At 44.6% G+C, this 19,478-nt stretch overlaps 1 protein-coding gene across 8 annotated transcripts in view; it reads left to right on the forward strand.

The window, feature by feature from the left end:
* Positions 1–19,478, forward strand: part of nectin1 (nectin cell adhesion molecule 1) — a 258,697-nt gene that overhangs the window by 14,963 nt on the left and 224,256 nt on the right. The window lies entirely within an intron of this gene.

Below are 19,478 nucleotides of genomic sequence, written 5' to 3' on the forward strand. Positions count from 1 at the left end.
ACGTCAGGAGAGAATACTTCTGGAACATGGCCATACAGCCCTGTGATCCCAGCCATGAAAGCCTTTGAGAACACATCCATTCCTTCTGATTTCCTCATCCAGGGCTTCCTCATTGGGCGTGAGATCTGCTGAATCAGGGGAAATGGAGTCTCCGTGTTTTGTGCCCACAAGCAGAACTGGTTCAATAGTTAACCTTGATCTTGCGAATGAAAACCTTTGAAAATAAAATACTTTCTCCTTCCTTTTCTCTTTGTTCTGTTGGAGTTTCCCCATTGACCCAGCCCTTTGGGACCTTGCCCATCGTTGTTGTTTTGTGCTGCCGACACAAAAAAGGGCACAAGGGAAATTGCCACCTTCTCTGCACCCTGGGAAAAAGAAAGGCTGAAGGATGAGTCTCAATCAACATGCGATTAGGTCCTTGGACTAACTGGAAGCGATGATAATAACTAGTTTCTTTTCTCGAAGCAAGGAGAGGCAGAAAGGGACTGAAGCACTGCCTACAAGCTGTGGCCTTGTATTTTCAAAACACAGGATGGGCTTTGCGTCTTCTTTGGGTTGGGATGGGCACTTTGTGCATCCCTTGGGTGGGATCAATTCTCAAGTTCCAGGGATGAGCTGTGGGAGCTAAAACAAGTCCAACCTCATCTCTAATAAAGTTCTAATGACTCTGAACCAGATGTCAGAGGCCAAATTGTGGAAGAGAATGATAATGATGATGATCATGACAATGTGTTGTGTCCCTGAAAGAGAGATGCTTTAGGTTGAGGTGAGTTCTTCAGGCTATATGGCCATATTCCAGAAGTATTCTATCCTGACGTTTCGCCCACATCTATGGCAGGCATCCTCAGAGGTTGTGGGCGAAACGTCAGGAGAGAATGCTTCCGGAACATACAGCCCGAAGAACTCACCACAACCTAGTGATCCCAGCCGTGAAAGCCTTCGACAATACAGAGATGCTTTAGCCTTGAACCTAGTTGACAAGTCTTTCTACAATATTAATAAACATAACTCTTTTCTTAAATGCTTTGGATACAAAGTGTTTTCAGTTTTCTTTCTGGATTTTTGAATATTTGCCTAGACAGGCAGTCCCAAGTTATGAACAAGATTGGTTCTGTAGGTTGGTTCTGAAGTCGAATTTCTATGCAAGTCAGAACAGATACATTTGCCAAGCATAACTCCAACCAAATATATCTATATCCATAAGATAAAGGTAAAGGTTTTCCTCTGACGTTAAGTCCAGTCGTGACCGACTCTGGGGGTTGGTGCTCATCTCCATTTCTAAGCCGAAGAGTCGGCATTGTCCGTAGACACCTCCAAGGTCATGTGGCCATTGGCATGACTGCAGGGAGCACCATTGGCCAACCATGGAACATCTTTCCTTTGATGCAGATCATTGGATCCCAACATTGATAGGCTTGGTGGGGCCAGGAAGCTCCGACCCAGGTTCTGATCTTGGAAGCTAAGCAAGGCCAGCCTTGATTTGAACTTGGATAGGAGACCACCATTGCTATAGGCTCTATTTCAGATGAATGATCTGGCAAAAACACCTCTGGGTATTCCTTGTCTAAGAAAGTCCCATGAAATTCATCAGACCACCATAAGTTGACTTGAAGGCACTTATGTACCATGTGGTTGGCCAACCATGGAACACCTTTCCTTGGACGAGGATCATTAGATCCCAGCACTGACAGGCTTGGTGGGGCCAAGAAGCTCCAGCCCAGGTTCTGATCTTGGAAGCTAAGCAAGACCAGTCGTAGTTTGAACTTAGATAGGAGACCACCAATGGTGTATGCTATTATTTGAGAGGAAGGATCTGGGATAATCACTTTGCCTAAGACTACCATGTGGTTGGCCAACCATGGAACACCTTTCCTTGGATGAGGATCATTAGATCCAGCATTGACAGGCTTGGTGGGGCCAAGAAGCTCCGGCCTAGGTTCTGATCTTGGAAGCTAAGCAAGACCAGTCATAGTTTGAACTTAGATAGGAGACCACCAATGATGTAGGCTATTATTTGAGAGGAAGGATTTGGCAAAATCACCTCTGGGTATTCCATGCCTAAGACTACCATGTGATTGGCCATAAGTTGACTTGAAGACCACCATAAGTTGACTTGAAGACCACCATAAGTTGGCTTGAAGGCACTTAGTGATTGGCCAATCATGGAACATCTTTCCTTGGACGAGGATCATTAGATCCCAGCACTGACAGGCTTGGTGGGGCCAAGAAGCTCCAGCCCAGGTTCTGATCTTGGAAGCTAAGCAAGACCAGTCATAGTTTGAACTTAGATAGGAGACCACCAATGGTGTATGCTATTATTTGAGAGGACGGATCTGGGAAAATCACTTTGCCTAAGACTACCATATGGTTGGCCAACCATAGAACACCTTTCCTTGGACGAGGATCATTAGATCCAACATTGACAGGCTTGGTGGGGCCAAGAGGCTCCAGCCCAGGTTCTGATTTTGGAAGCTAAGCAAGACCAGTCGTAGTCTTGAACTTAGATAGGAGAGCACCAATGGTGTAGGCTATTATTTGAGAGGAATGATCTGGGAAAATTACTTTGCCTAAGACTACCATGTGGTTGGCCAACCATGGAACATCTTTCCTTGGACAAGGATCATTAGATCCCAGCATTGACAGGCTTGGTGGGGCCAAGAAGCTCCAGCCCAGGTTCTGATCTTGGAAGCTAAGCAAGGCCAGCTGTGGTTTGAACTTAGATAGGAGACCACCAATGATGTAGGCTATTATTTGAGAGGAAGGATTTCGCAAAATCACCTCTGGGTATTCCATGCCTAAGACTACCATGTGATTGGCCATAAGTTGACTTGAAGACCACCATAAGTTGACTTGAAGACCACCATAAGTTGGCTTGAAGGCACTTAGTGATTGGCCAATCATGGAACATCTTTCCTTGGACGAGGATCATTAGATCCCAGCACTGACAGGCTTGGTGGGGCCAAGAAGCTCCAGCCCAGGTTCTGATCTTGGAAGCTAAGCAAGACCAGTCATAGTTTGAACTTAGATAGGAGACCACCAATGGTGTATGCTATTATTTGAGAGGACGGATCTGGGAAAATCACTTTGCCTAAGACTACCATGTGGTTGGCCAACCGTGGAACACCTTTCCTTGGACGAGGATCATTAGATCCAGCATTGACAGGCTTGGTGGGGCTAAGAAGCTCCAACCCAGGCTTCACACCTCCCATAGTTTTATTCTGATGCTGCCATTCATCAGTTTGGAAGCCTCCTACAGGCAATGTCTTGTACCCGAGCTGAGTCAGAAGGGAAACCAGAAGAGCCTGCTCCAGAATGACCTTCTTTCCCAGGCCTCTTTTAGCCAGTGGCACCTCATTGCCTGTCTGCCTCCTTCCCTCCCTCTTTTCCCGGCTGCCATGATGAATAGGCTGTGTAATAAGTCCAATAGTGCCCCGTGGGGTGTGGCATACAAACCCAGATAGCGAGAGGCGATAAGCAGGGAGTGTTTGCAGAGAAGGCCCAGGAGGGAACAGACGTTGGCTGTGCTTCAGTGGAACAGCTGTAGCCCGAAGCAAGAAGAGACTCTGTGCCTCGGTGCTGTGTCATCAAGTTTGCGCTGCTTCACATGGGTGTGCCGCCGTGGGTGGGTTGGGACAAGGAAAAAGGATGGGATGGGACAGTGAGGAGGCGAGACAAACATGGGACCCGGCAGAAGAAAGAGAATTTAGCAATGGACTAACCTTTCCCAAATGCCATGAACTTCATGTTGACCAACATTTTGTCAAATTAGAATTGAGTCTTCTTGACTATACTGTGGGAAGGCCATACCCTGTTTTCCCGAAAATAAGACATCCCCGAAAAATAAGACCTAGTAGAAGTTTTGCTGAATGGCTAAATATAAGGCCTCCCCTGAAAGTAAGACCTAGCAATGTTTTTGTTTGGAAGCATGCCCAGCGCCTGCCAAACAGAACACCAGAGCATGCAGGATTGGTAAATCTACATACCAGTTGTACATGGAAATAATGGTAGTAACAAAATTCTTGATAGGATTCACAATTTGTCTGGTTATGGTGGTTTGTGATGACAACAGTATTTAATAAATGTTCAATTTTTTGTTCAACAATATATGTGAATTCTTCTTCATGGAAAAATAAGACATCCCCTGAAAATAAGACCTAACACATCTTTTGGGAGCAAAAATTAATATGACACTGTCTTATTTTCGGGGAAACACGGCATAGTTTTAGCCAATTTTGAAAGGTTTCTCATGGACGTTTTGGATGGGAAGAAAGCAAAACCTGGCAAGCATCTTATGAGATCTAGGAGAGAAAAGGACAATACACAATTTGGGTGCCACTGCTGACAAAGCCCTGCCATGTAGCCCTGAAGGCTGTGTTCGTGTCCCACAAGCCTGGGATGTTTTGTTTTGTTTATTAATTTGTGAGCCGCTCGGAGCATTCTGTGTTGGAGAGCAAAAGTGTAACAGCATCATAAAGAATAAGCCCACAGCATCATAACCATTTTTAATAACTTTCAAGTCAATGTGATGATAAATTGAGATAGTAAGAAGAGCTGAATCTATCAAGCCTACAACTTCCACTTCTTTGAGTTATTTTTGGGGTGATCTTGGTGTGCAGTGGTTTTCTGGAAAAAATGAGACTCTTGCTTGTTGAAATGACAATCTTTGCTTTCTTTTCCTAGGGGTTGGGGGCACAAGATCCCTGTGAAAGTGGGGAAAGCCATTTATAACCTAAGATAAACCTTCTCTAGGGACCTTAGAGTCCTCCAAGGTGACTCTGTTGTTGGCTTTCATGGCTAATGTCAATGGAGTCATCTTGGGCTTCACAATGAGAAACCTTCTCCAGAAGAACACATCTGTAGGAATATCTACAGAAGTTGACACTTCTGTCAACCTGGAGGACCTATTAGTTAAATCCATGAATACTCAAATCCACAAATATTAAACTTGCAAATATAGAGGGCTGGCTGTGGCAAGCTGTGCCTCAAGAATGTCTTCGTGGTCAATGAGACCTCCAGAATCTTGAGACTGGCCTCCCAAAAAGATGTTTAATGGCTGCTCCAGGAAGACTATAGATACTACAGTTCACCTTTTAATAAATTGCAATGGATTGAATCAAGGAATCCACAATTTGAGTTTGTAGGACTTCAATTGGTCAGCTGATGCCTGGGGTTTGTGAAGGTCTACCTGTAATGAAGTACGAATTTTGGGTTACAGATGTTATGTTTAATTGTCTGTTTATGTTTTAAAAGAGTAAGTATTACAGTTATTGAATCTCAGCACTCAGAGGCTGGTTGCAATGGAGAAGTAGGCGGAGCCAGCTGCTGTTTAGTTGAAGTGCAGAGTTTAAAGTCAGTCAGTCTGTGCTCTGATGAGGCACAGGGAAGATTGATTCCAGGTTGATGGGATCAAGGAGACTCAATTGTTCATTTTGAGTCGGTTTTAAATAAGTTTGGTGACTTATTTAATGTAGTCTGTGTCCTGGAAAGGCACAGGGAATCTGTGATCGTATATCACAGGGGTGATTGTGGTTTGAAGTCACTGGATAGTCCTAAGTTTCAGACTTTGGGAACCAATCCCAGCTGGACTCACAGAGATCCATTGAAGTAACGGTTTAAAAGTGGCAGAGGAAGAAGTTTTAACTACTTTAAGTAAAAGAAGTGATACTTTAGAGAGTTGATTCATCTCATTCTAGTATTGTAACTGTTAATAAGAATACATCTAAGTGAGAAACAAAATTGTAACCAGTAAGCTCTGTGCCCGAATAAACTTGTTATTGTTCTTCCAACATCTAAGCCTCTGTCGCATATATTCTAAACCAGGGGTCCTCAAACTTTTTAAGTGGAGGGCCGGTTCATGGTCCCTCAGATTGTTGAGGGGCCGAATTATCATTTTTAAAAAAACTGAACAAATTCCTATGCACACTGCACATATCTTATTTGTAGTGTAACCCCCCCCCCCAAAAAAAAAATTTATTTATTTATTTGTTACATTTATACCCCACCCTCTCTCACCCCGAAGGGAACTCAGAGCGGCTTACAAGTTGTATGTACATACAATATATTATATTATTAGCATAGTACAATATTAGCATTATATATTAATATATTGTACTATACCACTATACCGTAATATTATTAGTAATATTACAGTACATTTAATATATAATATATAATTTGTATTATTATATTATACAATATTATTATATTGTATTATTATTATCAGCTACCCTGAGTCCCCTATTGGGTGAGAAGGGCGGGGGTAGAAATACTGTAATAAATAAATAAATAAATAAATAATCAATATTATATGTATACAAAATATATTACATTATTACCATAGCACAATATTAGTAAATGAAAGAACAATACAATATTTAAAAATAAAAACAGTTTTAACCAACATACTGTAAATCTTTCAGGATTTCAATGGGAAGTGTGAGCCTGCTTCTGGCCAATGAGATAGTCAAGTTAAATAGGATTTTTGTTGTTGTGTGTCTTCAAGTCATTTCAGACTTTGGGCAAGCCTAAGTCTAAAACTGAGGGTGGGGGCCAGGCAAATGACCTTGGAGGGCCGCATCCGGCCCCCGGGCCTTAGTTTGGGGACCCCTGTTCTAAACCAAGTGACGCTACCCTTTAAAGTGAAGAAGAAGAAAGAAAAAAAAGTAAAAGGTCTCCTCCCTGAGTCTTTGGTGGTTGCATCTTTCCAAATTGGTGTTAGTCGTTCATAGTCCTTTACAAATTGGTGGCACTACCATTCATGGGATCATTGGATGTCCAATGACAAATAATCTGTACTGATTAACAACATGTTTTTGGAGAATCAAAAATGGAATTTCAACCACATTGGGGTTTTGTTTCTTTATTCCCCATAGATCAAAGAGGCCGGCCCAGGGCATAAAATATCCCCTTAAAGAATTGCCACATTTGCTTGGCTTGGCTACATGGTGTGATTGAAGTGTGTGTCCTTTTGCAGAACAAAGAAAGAGCTCTCTTCCCCAAGGGGTTTGCATTGTGAATGGCAAGCAGACCTGGGCAGGTTTTGCCTTTGCTTCTTTTCCAGGTCGCTGTGGCTCCGTCTGGACCCAGTTGATCTGGTTTCTGGGTTTTGCAGGCGCCTGGCACCTGGCGTTTGGTCTCTGCCACCCCCTCCCTGCTCCGTGTTTGTTTATGGGGCTGTGTATGTGTTTGTGTGCATCTGTGTGTCTCTGCGTTTACATCTGTTTGCCGTTCCGCACCAGGCAAAACAAGATCCATTAGAGCGAGGGGGAATGGCGGAAACACAGCAAGAGGTGCGCTAAGTTTCTAATTAAATAATAGGGGAGTGAAAACAGCTCACTTGCTCAACCGCATGAGCTGAGATTTGCAGAGCTTGGGCACATTTCTGGGTCAGAGATGTCACCTGGGCATCCGATTCTGAGTGTAGGATGGAGATGGAATGAATATTTGAATATATTTTGGAAATGGTTGTATTTTTGAGTGTCTCGAAATGCTGACAGTGAGAATCCTGGGATGACAAGAATGTTCACAGCTCAGAATTTATTCTGCGCAGAATTCACAGTTTTGTATTACAGTAGAGTCTCACTTATCCAACATCTGCTTATCCAACGTTCTGGATTATCCAACACATTTTTGTAGTCAATGTTTTCAATACATTATGATATTTTGGTGCTAAATTCGTAAATACAGTAATTACTACGTAGCATTACTGCATATTGAACTACTTTTTCTGTCAAATTTGTTGTTTAACATGATGTTTTGGTGCTTAATTTGTAAAATCATAACCTAATTTGATGTTTAATAGGCGTTTCCTTAATCCCTCCTTATTATCCAACATATTCGCTTATCCAACATTCTGCCGGCCCGTTTATGTTGGATAAGTGAGACTCTACTGTATTTGCACAGAGCACAAAATGTTTTACACTGGACTTTTTTTTTAAAAAAAAAGAGATTTTTTTTTTACTTATCATATTGTGACTGGAGCAAGCTTATTTTCTATTGTCAGAGGCCGATTCTACTGTGCATGTACACAGTAGAGTTAATACAGTTTAATACCACTTTAACTATCATTGTTCAATGGTATGGAATCATAGACGCTGTAGTTTTTCAAAGTCGTTATCCTTCTCTGCCAAAGAATGCCAAAATACAACTCCCATAATCCCATTGCATTTAAAGTGGTTTCAAACTACATCAATTCTTCAATGTAGATGTACTATCAGACATGGAAGAATGGATTCAAATGCCAGGAAAAGACATCTCACCTGAATACAGTAGAGTCTCACTTATCCAACATTCACTTCTCCAACCTTCTGCATTATCCAACTCAGTCTGCCTTTTAATCGTCAATGTTTTTGTAGTCAATCTTTTCAATACATTGAGATGTTGGGGTGCTAAATTCGTAAATACAGTAATTACTGCAGAACATTGCTGTGTATTGAACTGCTTGTTCTGTCAAATTTGTTATGGAACATGATGTTTTGGTGCTTAATTTGTAAAATCATAACCTAATTGATGTTTAATAGGCTTATCCTTAATCCCTCCTTATTATCCAACATATTCGCTTATCTAGCATTCTGCCGGCCCGTTTATGTTGGATAAGCGAGACTCTACTGTATTAGGAAAAACTTCCTGCTGGTAAGAACTGTTTGATGGTGAGATATATTGCCTTGTAGTGTATTGAAGTCTCCTACTCTGGAGGTTTTTAAACACAGACTGGATGGCCATCTGTCTAGAGTGCTTTGATGGTGTCTTTCTGCAGGACAGAATGGAGTTGGACATGATGACAATGGGGCCTCTTCCAACTCTTTGATTCTATGAGACCATCTCATTGTCAACATTCAGTTTTCCAGGTTTTCTTAGTCAACAATTGGGGTTTTTTGAGAGTTGAACTTCAAAATATTGGGAGGACTGAAGCTTGCTAATCACTGCCCTAGTCAACTAGTGAGCCATTAAACAAATATCCTTGGCTATTCGACAGTAATCCATCGAATAAAGGAGTAATTGCCCAACAGCTGTAATAATACCATGTACAAGATTCTCCGATGTCACACCACAGTGTAGTTCTTCAGTAATATCCTTTGTGAAGATTTTTTTTAAGAAGTAATTTTATCTGGCTGCCTCTTAGAGTTTTCTTAACGAGATTTATTCCAAAGCAATTGTTGTTGCCATCCTCTGAGGCTGAGAGAGTGTGACTTGCCCAAGTTCACCCATGACTAAGAGGGGATTCGAACCCTGGCTTGATACAGGCCTAGTGTAGTACTCAAACCACTACACCACACTACCTCTTCCCTGCTCTGAAATAAAGTCCTGGTGATAGTGAAGGTGAAAGAGGTTCACTCCTTAGTTTTCTGGGGGGAAAAAATAGCCAACACATTCCAAGGCAGTACAGCTCACCATCAAACAGTTCTTACCAGGTCATGTTCCTTCTCTGGTGGATTGGGAACTCTATACCTTCCTTTCTTAGTGTCTCTGGCTAGTTTTAGAAGCTCCCCGTCTCGGTGGCACCTCTCCTCCAGCCCTGAGCTCTCTGAGATATATAATCTCAGCTCCAAACAGCAACAAGCCTCGGAAAGTGCCTCTGATGTCCTTCAACAATGCAAAACTGACCTTTCTGATGTTTCCACAATGCTAGATGAAGAGACTATTCTTCACACAGCCTTCTAAATGTTGGCTAAAAGTATCCAGCCTCCCTGCCTATGGTAAGGAATTTGGGGAGCTGTAGTCCAGCAAAATGTGGAAAGTGGCATGGTTCCCACCCCTATTCTAGCATCATTGTTTCCTACACTTAGGCTTTGAAATGCTAGAATGGAGATGATCATCTCACTCTTTGAAGGATGTTCTTTGAGTAGACTTCAGCAAATCTTGGGGTAAAACAACCTGCTCTGATCTCTTTCCTTCATTAAAGGATCAAATGATATAATAATAATAATAATAATAATAATAATAATAATAATAATAATAATAATAATAATAGGTTTGGATCACTGATGTCGCCATCCCAGGTGATGGTCGCATTGATGAAAAACAACAGGAAAAACTCAGCCGCTCTCAGGACCTCAAGATTGAACTGCAAAGACTCTGGCAGAAACCAGTGCAGGTGGTCCCAGTGGTGATGGGCACATTGGGTGCCATGCCAAAAGAGCTCAGCCGGCATTTGGAAACAATAGACATTGACAAAATCACTATCTGCCAACTGCAAAAGGCCACCCGACTGGGATCTGCGCGCATCATCCGAAAATACACCACACTGTCCTAGACACTTGGGAAGTGTTCGACTTGTGGTTTTGTGAAACGAAATCCAGCATATCTATCTTGTTTGCTGTGTCATACAATAAAATAATAATAATAATAATAATAATAATAATAATAATAATAATAATAAAGGTAAAGGTTTCCTCTGACGTTAAGTCCAGTCGTGACTGGCTGGGGGTTGGTGCTCATCTCCATTTCTGAGCCGAAGAGCCGGCATTGTCCATAGACATCTCCACGGTCATGTGGCCGGCATGACTGCATGGAATGCCGTTACCTTCCCACCAGAGCTGTACCTATTGATCTACTCACCTTTGCATGTTTTCGAACTGCTAGGTTGGCAGAAGCTGGGGCTAACAGCGGGCGCTCATTCCGCTCCCGGGATTTGAACCTAGAACCTTTTGGTCCGCAAGTTCAGCAGCTCAGCGCTTTAACACACTGTGCCACCAAGGGCCCCAATAATAATAATAATAATAATAATAATAATAATTTATTTCTATCCTGCCACCATCTCCCCGAAGGGACTCAGGACGGTTAACATGGGGCGATGCCCAAAGCAAAACAGAATAAAACAATTACAACAAATATCAAAACACAAATAATAATAACATCAATCAAATAAACAGTTTAAACATCTTAAAATACAATAAAACAGATGAAAGCAGAACAAATGAGTAATGATACAACATCAACCACTAAAGATAAAAGGGGTCGGACATAAAAGACACAATATCCAAAGCTTTTAATAAAATGCATAATCGTCAGGGAGGATATGGGATAAGATAAGGTAGGAAGGAATTAAAGTGCTAAGAAGTAATGTAATTTACTTTGAGTTCACAGAAAGAAAGTCCTAAGTAATAGTAGCTTCCATATTAGTGTGGATGGCTTATAGTCTGAACTTCAAGGTGGTCTCCAAGGTGTCATATCTGTTGATGAAGTAGAGTTTGGTACCTTGGATAGCTCCTCTAAAATACCAGCCGAAACCTACAGTAGATCACAACTCCAGTGACATGGTCATTATCTACCTATACTTTGTTGCAATGGTAGATGATGCTTTCAACCTCAGCTCCTCACATCTCTTGATTCTTGGCCAAAGTCCCTGAGGTTGCTGGGAGTTGTAGTCCAAAGCTGGAGAACCAAAGCTTGGGAATCAACATCCTAATAGAGCTGTGGTTCTCAGCTTGTGGGTCCTCAGGTGTCTTGGTCTACAACTCCCAGAAATCCCAACCAGTTTACCAGCTGTTAGGATTTCTAGGAGTTGAAGGCCAAAACATCTGGGGACACACAGGTTGAGAAGTCTTTCAGACTTTGGTTGAAGGAGAAGTGCATGGGAATCCCCACATCTATAGGACTGATGGGTGGGTTAAATCAGCTTTAACTTGAATATAAGAAGAGCCTTCCCAGATCAAACACAAGGCCCCTTGTGAGGACCCTATGAGTAGGATATGAGTGCAGCTGCCCTCTCCATATCCCTTTACCTGACCAAACATATGTATCTTATCTTTGGTATGGTATATAATGGGTGGCCATTGTGGCTAGTATCCACCCAATGTGGCACCTTGTGTCAGTGAATTCCTCACTTTAGCTTGGCTTTATGTCAAGAGGGGCCCTGTTTTATCCGAACTACCTTTGATTTGAGTTTCTGTGGATGTCTAGTATGATGAGAAGTGAGGTGAGCATCACTTGCATTATGTTGAACTAGTCCATGAGTGGCACAAGATATTGGGAACCTTGGAAAAGGGCTATTTCAATCTTTATTTTCCAACTGCAGATGCAGGGTTTGCGTTTGCAACTTTGGGTGCGCAGAGCAGCTGCTCTTCCCTTGAGCTCCTGGCCCCTTTGCCCTGCGTCCAGACATGCATAATCCCTGTCAGGGCTTGTCAGTGTTGACAGTGTTCATCCTGCGATGGGCCATTGGATGTAACTTCCATACCTCAAGCTCCCTCCTCCGTTCTCGCTCTGCCTCCAGCAATGCTGCGTCTCCGGGTGCGGCTTCTCTCTCTCCCCCTTAATACTTCCGAGGAAAATATGATGGGAGGGAAACAAATCCTTGCTGATCCTGATAAGCCACTGATGATGCCCTAGATTAAAACTTACTAGGCATCTACTGCAGTTTTCTGGAAGTAGACTGTGGGCTGAGAGGCATTCTGGGAAATGGTGCACGGTTTTGCGCAGGTGGGACTTGGCTGGGCCTAACAGCTTCTGTTTTGGTGTTTGGCTGAAGAGGCCCTGTCCTGTTTTGTCTTTCAAGAACAGCCTTAAAACCCTGTGTAATTAGATGAAAACTGCTTTGCTTCAGCAAAACATAAAGTACAGCACACTCAGTGGAATAATGCAAAAGAAAACAAGGCAGTCTTAGGGCAAACACAGTTCTTAGTCTCTGATAAATTCCCAAATCAAGTAGCAGTCTTACTTCAGACAAAGAAACAGCAATAAATCCTGAGGAGCAGTTTCCCAGGTGCAGACTCGAAGCAGGCACAAGGAGAGTGTAGGCATTAGAGTCAGTTTGTTACCAGCAAGAGCTGGCTGCACCTGCTTATGCTTTATAGCCCTGAGTCCCCTCACAGCTGCTATGGGTCTTCCGTTGTGCTTTTGGAGAGTAATTACTACATACATCCTCTCTGCTGCTCTCCTCCAATATATGTCCTCCAGATTGCACCACTACGTTATGACCCTGTTCTCTGTGGTTTTTACTCTTATTTCTTTTCTCACCCTGAGTTTTAACTTAGTGTTCATGTGGCCCGCCCTTGTTCTATTGTTCTTCTGATTTTGCGTATGTAGTGTATATTATCATTTATTGTATTGTTCAATGGGTTTTGATTTGTTGTTCTATTTATATTCTGTTATATTGTATTGTTCTGGGCATGGCCCCATGTAAGCCTCCCCTAGTCTCCGTTGGGGAGATGGTGGCGGGGTATAAATAAAGATGATGATGATGATGATGATTATTATTATTGGACAGTTCCTAATTACTCATCTGCATTTCTGGCAGCTATTCTAGCTGAACGATGTCTCTGCTCTGTTTACTTTCGCCTCTCCTGAAATGAGACTACTTGCAAAATCTCTTCTTCAGATTCCAACTCACCCTCAGATTCATGAGCACTTTCCTGCTCCCCTTCCTCTTCTGAAGAAGAGGAATCCCTAACAGGCACTTATTATTTTATAATAATAATAATAATAAAACTTTATTTATACCCCGCCACCATCTCCCCAACGGGGACTCGGGGCGGCTCACATGGGGCCATGCCCAAGACAATACAATAGACAAAATATAAAAACAACATATCAGAATGCAATTAAACAATGCAACAATAACACTACACAATACAGAACAAAAAAGCAGAACGTAGCATAACATAACAAGGGCGGGCCGCATGGACACAAGGTTAAAAACTCGGGGTAAGAAGAGATAAGAATAAAACCATGGGGAACAGGGTCTACAGAATACATGTTGGGGAGAGAAACACAGGAGGTATATACAATTACTCTCCGAAAGCACACCGGAAGAGCCATGTTTTTAAAACTTTCCTAAAGGCTAAAAGAGTGGGGGCTAGCCTGATCTCAATGGGCAGTGAGTTCCACAAACGGGGGGCCACAGCAGAAAAGGCCCTCTCCCTTGTTCCCACAAGGCGGGCCTGTGATAAAGGCAGTGGAGACAGGAGGGCCTCCCCAGATGAACGAAGGGCTCGGGCAGGTTTATAGTAGGAGATGCGGTCACGAAGGTAGGCGGGTCCCAAACCGTTTAGGGCTTTATAAATGATGGTCTGCACCTTGAATTGGGACCGGAAAATGAACGGCAGCCAGTGGAGCTCCTTAAACAAGGGAGTGGATCTCTCCCTGAAACTCGCTCCCGTTACTAATCTGGCCGCCGAGCGTTGGACTAGTTGTAATTTCCGGGCCGTCTTCAAGGGAAGCCCCACGTAGAGTGCATTACAGTAGTCCAGTCTAGAGGTAACTAAGGCGTGCACCACCGTGGTCAAGTCAGACTTCACGAGGTATGGTCGCAGTTGGCGCACAAGTTTGAGTTGTGCAAAAGCCCTCCCGGCCACCGCCGACACCTGAGCCTCAAGCGTCAACGCTGAATCCAGGAGGACCCCCAAACTGCGGACCTGTGATTTCAGGGGGAGTGCAACCCCGTCCAGCACAGGTTGCCACCCAATACCCCGATCCGACGAACGACTGACCAGGAGGGCCTCTGTCTTGTCGGGATTGATCCTCAGCTTGTTCCTCCTCATCCAGTCCGCCACAGCGGCCAGGCACTGGTTCAGCATCCGAGGGGCTTCCTTGGAGTCAGATGGGAACGAGTAGTGGATTTGCGTGTCATCTGCGTAGAGATGGCAACGCCCTCCAAAACTCCGGATGACCTCTCCCAGCGGTTTCATGTAGATGTTGAAAAGCATGGGGGAAAGAATAGACCCTTGCGGGACCCCACAGGTCAAAGGCCAGGGGTCCGAGCAGGTGTCCCCCAGCTTCACCATCTGGGAACGGCCCTCCAGGAAGGACCGGAGCCACTGCAAAACAGTGCCACCAAGCCCCATCCCAGACAGCCGTCCCAGAAGGATACCATGGTCGATGGTATCGAAAGCCGCTGAGATGTCCAGGAGAACCAGCAGGGTCACACTCCCCCTGTCCAGTTCCCTGCGGAGGTCATCCACCAAGGCGACCAAAGCCGTCTCGGTACTGTGCCCAGGCCTGAAGCCAGACTGCGAGCGGTCCAGAAAATCAGTGTCATCGAGGAACCCCTGGAGCTGCGTGGCAACCACCCGCTCCAGAACCTTGCCCAAAAATGGGAGGTTGGAAATTGGTCTGTAGTTGTTACATACGGATGGGTCTAACGAGGACTTTTTAAGTAGCGGTTTTACTACCGCCTGCTTAAAGCAGGATGGAACTGACCCCTGGCACAAAGAGGCATTAATTATAGCCACAAACCAATCCAACAGCCCCTCTTTGGCCAGCTTAACCAGCCAAGAGGGACAAGGATCCAGAGCGCAAGTGGTCGCCCTCACAGACCCAAGAATCCCCTCCACGTCATCAGGAAGAACAAGCCGGAAAGAATCCCACAAGATCGAACAGACAGGTACCTCGGTTACCTCCGCTGGAGCTACAATTAAACTGGAGTCCAAGTCACGGCGTATCTGAGCAACTTTGCCTGCAAAATGGTGCGCGAAATCGCTGCACCTGGCTGCCAAGTCATCGGGGAGCCCCTGGGCCTCAGGAGGCCGCAGAAACTCTCCCACAACTCGGAACAGCTCAGTTGGCCTATTGGCCGCAGACGCTATGCGAGCAGTCGTGAAAGCTTTCCTGGCTGCTCGCAAAGCCACGGAGTAAGCCTTAATAGCGGCTTTAGCCGCTATTATTTTTGCTCCTTCTCTTGAGGTTTGGAAGGCCATCTGTTGGGAGTGCTTTGATTGGGCATTCTTTAATGACAGCAGATTGGATTGAATGGCCCTGCTAGTCTTTTCCAATCCTGTGATTCCATGATGTCAAACTTGCTCTCTAATTCCCCTCCCTCCTTTTCTTTGCACGCTTTGGTCCTCCCTTTGCTTTGCTTTTCCTGGCATCGTCCAGATGTTCCTATTGCTCTCTCAAAGCCGTGGTTGCCTCTTCTGGTCTGCCCCCGATTGCAGCTGTCCTGCTGGGTATTATTTATAGCCAAAGCCGAGCAGGCGGCCGCTTTGGACATCTGTACGTCTCTTTTGCTCCGCGGTGCCAGGTGCGGCGCATCCGCTTCAGGCGGGGATGTGACGGGACTGCAGACGAGGGCCGAGCGAGCAGTGCCACATGTCCAAAGCTCCATTCGGGACACGGCACCTCCACGCCGTACATGTATGGCACCATTTGTCGGACATCGCAGCGATGTGCCCAGTGCATCTGCAGCTGGCAAGCCTTGGGCTACTTAGGTCCGGTTCCAAAACCCAGGATCCCTGTCAAGCTTCTCTTGGTCTCTTTCCAGAGGAGATGATTGTGGCACGGACGGATCTGGAGGGATTGGACCTCCTGGCATTCGGATCTTGCTTTGCCCGCCTCAAGCTAAAGTCCCCTCTCAATCTGCCTCTCTATCTCTCTCTCTGGGACGTGCAGCATCTCTTGTTTTTATGCTGCCCACGATGGAAGAGAGACGCTGAATGGAGATGAGTAAAGTGACAGGCCTGGTAAAGAACTGTAGTCTGTTTCTCTGTGTAAATTCCCGGCATTGGGTGGCATTCTTCCAGGGCGCTGTCAAGCTTGAATGTGACCTGAAGGCTCCAGAGCTTTGAGAATGTGAAAAGGAGCTTCATCACTTCTCAGCAGTTTGCAGTCTCCTTGTTGTAGCGTTGTTGTTGTTACCTGGCTTTGACTCCAATTTATGGTGGGTTTTTGGCAAGATCAGGTTGGCTATTGCCTTCCTCTGTCCAGTGGATGTCCAGTGATTCCAATTAGCAATTATTCAAAATCTGCTCTCCCAGATTCATAGTCTAACATACTGCAGTGTTCCCTCACTTATCGTGGGGGTTGCATTCCAGGACCACCCGCAATAAATGAAAATCCATGAAATAGGGACACTATTTATTCTATTCCACTTACTACAATGCAGTCTGTACTTTATTTTAGCAGTTGCAATATACACTACACCGGGAGAGAAGAAGAATAGAAGCTAAATAACCCTTTTTTATTTCCAACCCTTCCCTATATTTCTCCCTTCCCCTTTATTTCCCTTTATTTCTCCTTTCTACACAATTGTGGGAGCCACAAGAAATACTTTCTCCATCCCAGTATTACATTGTACAGAGGTAGGATGCTTTTAAAGGTAAAGCTTTCCCTTTGACATGAAGTCTAGTCTGTGGGTTGGTGCTTATCTCCATTTCTAAGATGAAGACCCGGCGTTGTCCGCAGACACCTCCAAGGTCATGTGGCCGGCATGACTGCATGAATAATAGAATCATAGAATAGTCGAGTTGGAAGAGACCTCATGGGCCATCCAGTCCAACCCCCTGCCAAGGAGCAGGAAATTGCATGGAGAGCTGTTATCTTCCTACCGGAGCAGTACCTATTGATCTACTCGCATTTACATGTTTTTGAACTGCTAGGTTGGCAGAAGCTGGGGCTAACAGCGGGAGCTCACTCCCTGCTCCCAGGATTCAAACTGCCAGCCTTTCAGTCAGCAAGTTCAGCAGTTCAGTAGTTTAATCTGTTGCGCCACCAAGGGCTTCATAACATGGTATAGGTAAAGATTTACTCTGACATGAAGTCTAGTCATGTCCAATTCTGTAGGCTGGTGCTCATCTCCATTTCTAAGCCGAAGAGCCAGCGTTGTCCGTAGACACCTCCAAAGTCATGTGGTCATAGGCATGACTGCATGGAGCGCTGTTACCTTCCCACCGGAGCAGTACCTATTGATTGATTCACATTTCCATGTTTTCAGACTGCTAGGTTGGCAGAAGCTGGGGCTAACAATGGGAGCTCACTCCCCGTTCCCTGGACTCAAACTGCCAGCCTTTCAGTCAGCAAGTTCAGCAGTTCAGTGGTTTAACCCGTTGCGCCACCAAGGGCTTCATAGCATGGTATAGGTAAAGATTTTTCCCTGACATGAAGTCTAGTCGTGTCCAACTCTGTAGGTTGGTGCTCATCTGCATTTCTAAGACGAAGAGCCGGCGTTGTCCGTAGACACCTCCAAGGTCATGTGGCCACTGGCATGACTGCATGGAGAGCTGTTATCTTCCTACCCGAGCAGTACCTATTGATCTACTCGCATTTACATGTTTTTGAACTGCTAGGTTGGCAGAAGCTGGGGCTAACAATGGGAGCTCACTCCCCGCTCCCAGGATTCAAACTGCCAGCCTTTCAGTCAGCAAGTTCAGCAGCTCAGCGGTTCAACCCATTGCACCACCAAGGGCTTCATAGCATGGTATAGGTAAAGATTTTCCTCTGACATGAAGTCTAGTTGTGTCCATACCTAAGACGAAGAGCCGGCGTTGTCCATAGACACCTCCAAAGTCATGTAGATAGTATGACTGCATGGAGCGCTGTTGCCTTCCCACCGGAGCAGTACCTATTGATCGACTCACATTTCCATGTTTTCGAACTGCTAGGTTGGCAGAAGCTGGGGCTAACAGCGGGAGCTCACCCCACTCCCCGGATTCAAACTGCTGACTTTTCGATCAGCAAGTTCATCAGCTCAGCGGTTTATCCGACTGTGCCGCCGGGGGATGCTTGTATGGATTATAATTCCTGGACCAGAGTATCTGGGAGAAAGTCCCAGCTATCTCTTCTGACAATGCGTTCCCAAAATACTCAGCTCTTGTCATCCCTTTGGGTAATTCTTCCATTATCCTTTTGAGGTACTCCTATGGGACTGTTATCTTCCCAGTGCAGCTTATGGACCGAATTGGAGCGACTTACTCCCTCGAGGTGACACTTGGGGCGAAATTTGAACTGTTAGCTTCCTAGCTTATAGCTCTTTCCCTTAATAGGCTGCGTTTCATTGGTTCTTAGTGAGAATTCAGGCATTTAAAGAGGATTGAAAGGAAGAAGGGAAACAACCATTAAGAGCAGCAGAAGAGAAGCACGGATTTAAATTACAAGAAGGTCAGCCGAGGAGAAAGGTGAGGAGAAACTTCCCAATTCAGTTCAGGTAATAAAGTACGTGGGCTAGGATGATCTTTCCGCCAAAGAGAAGAAATTTCTGCTGGGCAAAGAATCCGTCATGAAAAGAAAAGGCACTGTTCCCCCTTGTTTGTTTGTTTTTCAAGTTTCTAGCCCTCACGGATATGGGGAAAGATTAGCTTCAAACACCTTGTGAGGCCTCGGAAGCCAGGGAGAGATGGCTGTTAGAAGTCGGTTCGGATTTGCTTGAGCGTAATTTTTAATTTCATTTTTTACATGCTTACGTTGCAGATAATTCGTCTCCCGGGGCTTGCGCACAGGTTGGCAATATTAACTCAGAATCACATGGATAAGATGATATTAGGAAATAACTGAGAGGTTTAACTCTCCTTGTGACGAATAGGCAGATGGATATACCCTAAATACTCGGGTATAAACCGACCTTATGTAGAAAACGAGGCCGAGATTATGGATTTTGGTGCAACCCTTGAATCAGAGATATATACAGTAGAGTCTCACTTATCCAAGCCTCGCTTATCCAAGCCTCTGGATAATCCAAGCCATTTTTGTAGTCAATGTTTCCAATATATCGTGATATTTTGGTGCTAAATTTGTAAATACATCAATCACTACATAGCATTACTGGGTAT

Source organism: Anolis carolinensis, unplaced genomic scaffold, assembly GCF_035594765.1.
Source record: "Anolis carolinensis isolate JA03-04 unplaced genomic scaffold, rAnoCar3.1.pri scaffold_8, whole genome shotgun sequence".
Taxonomy (NCBI): domain Eukaryota; kingdom Metazoa; phylum Chordata; class Lepidosauria; order Squamata; family Dactyloidae; genus Anolis; species Anolis carolinensis.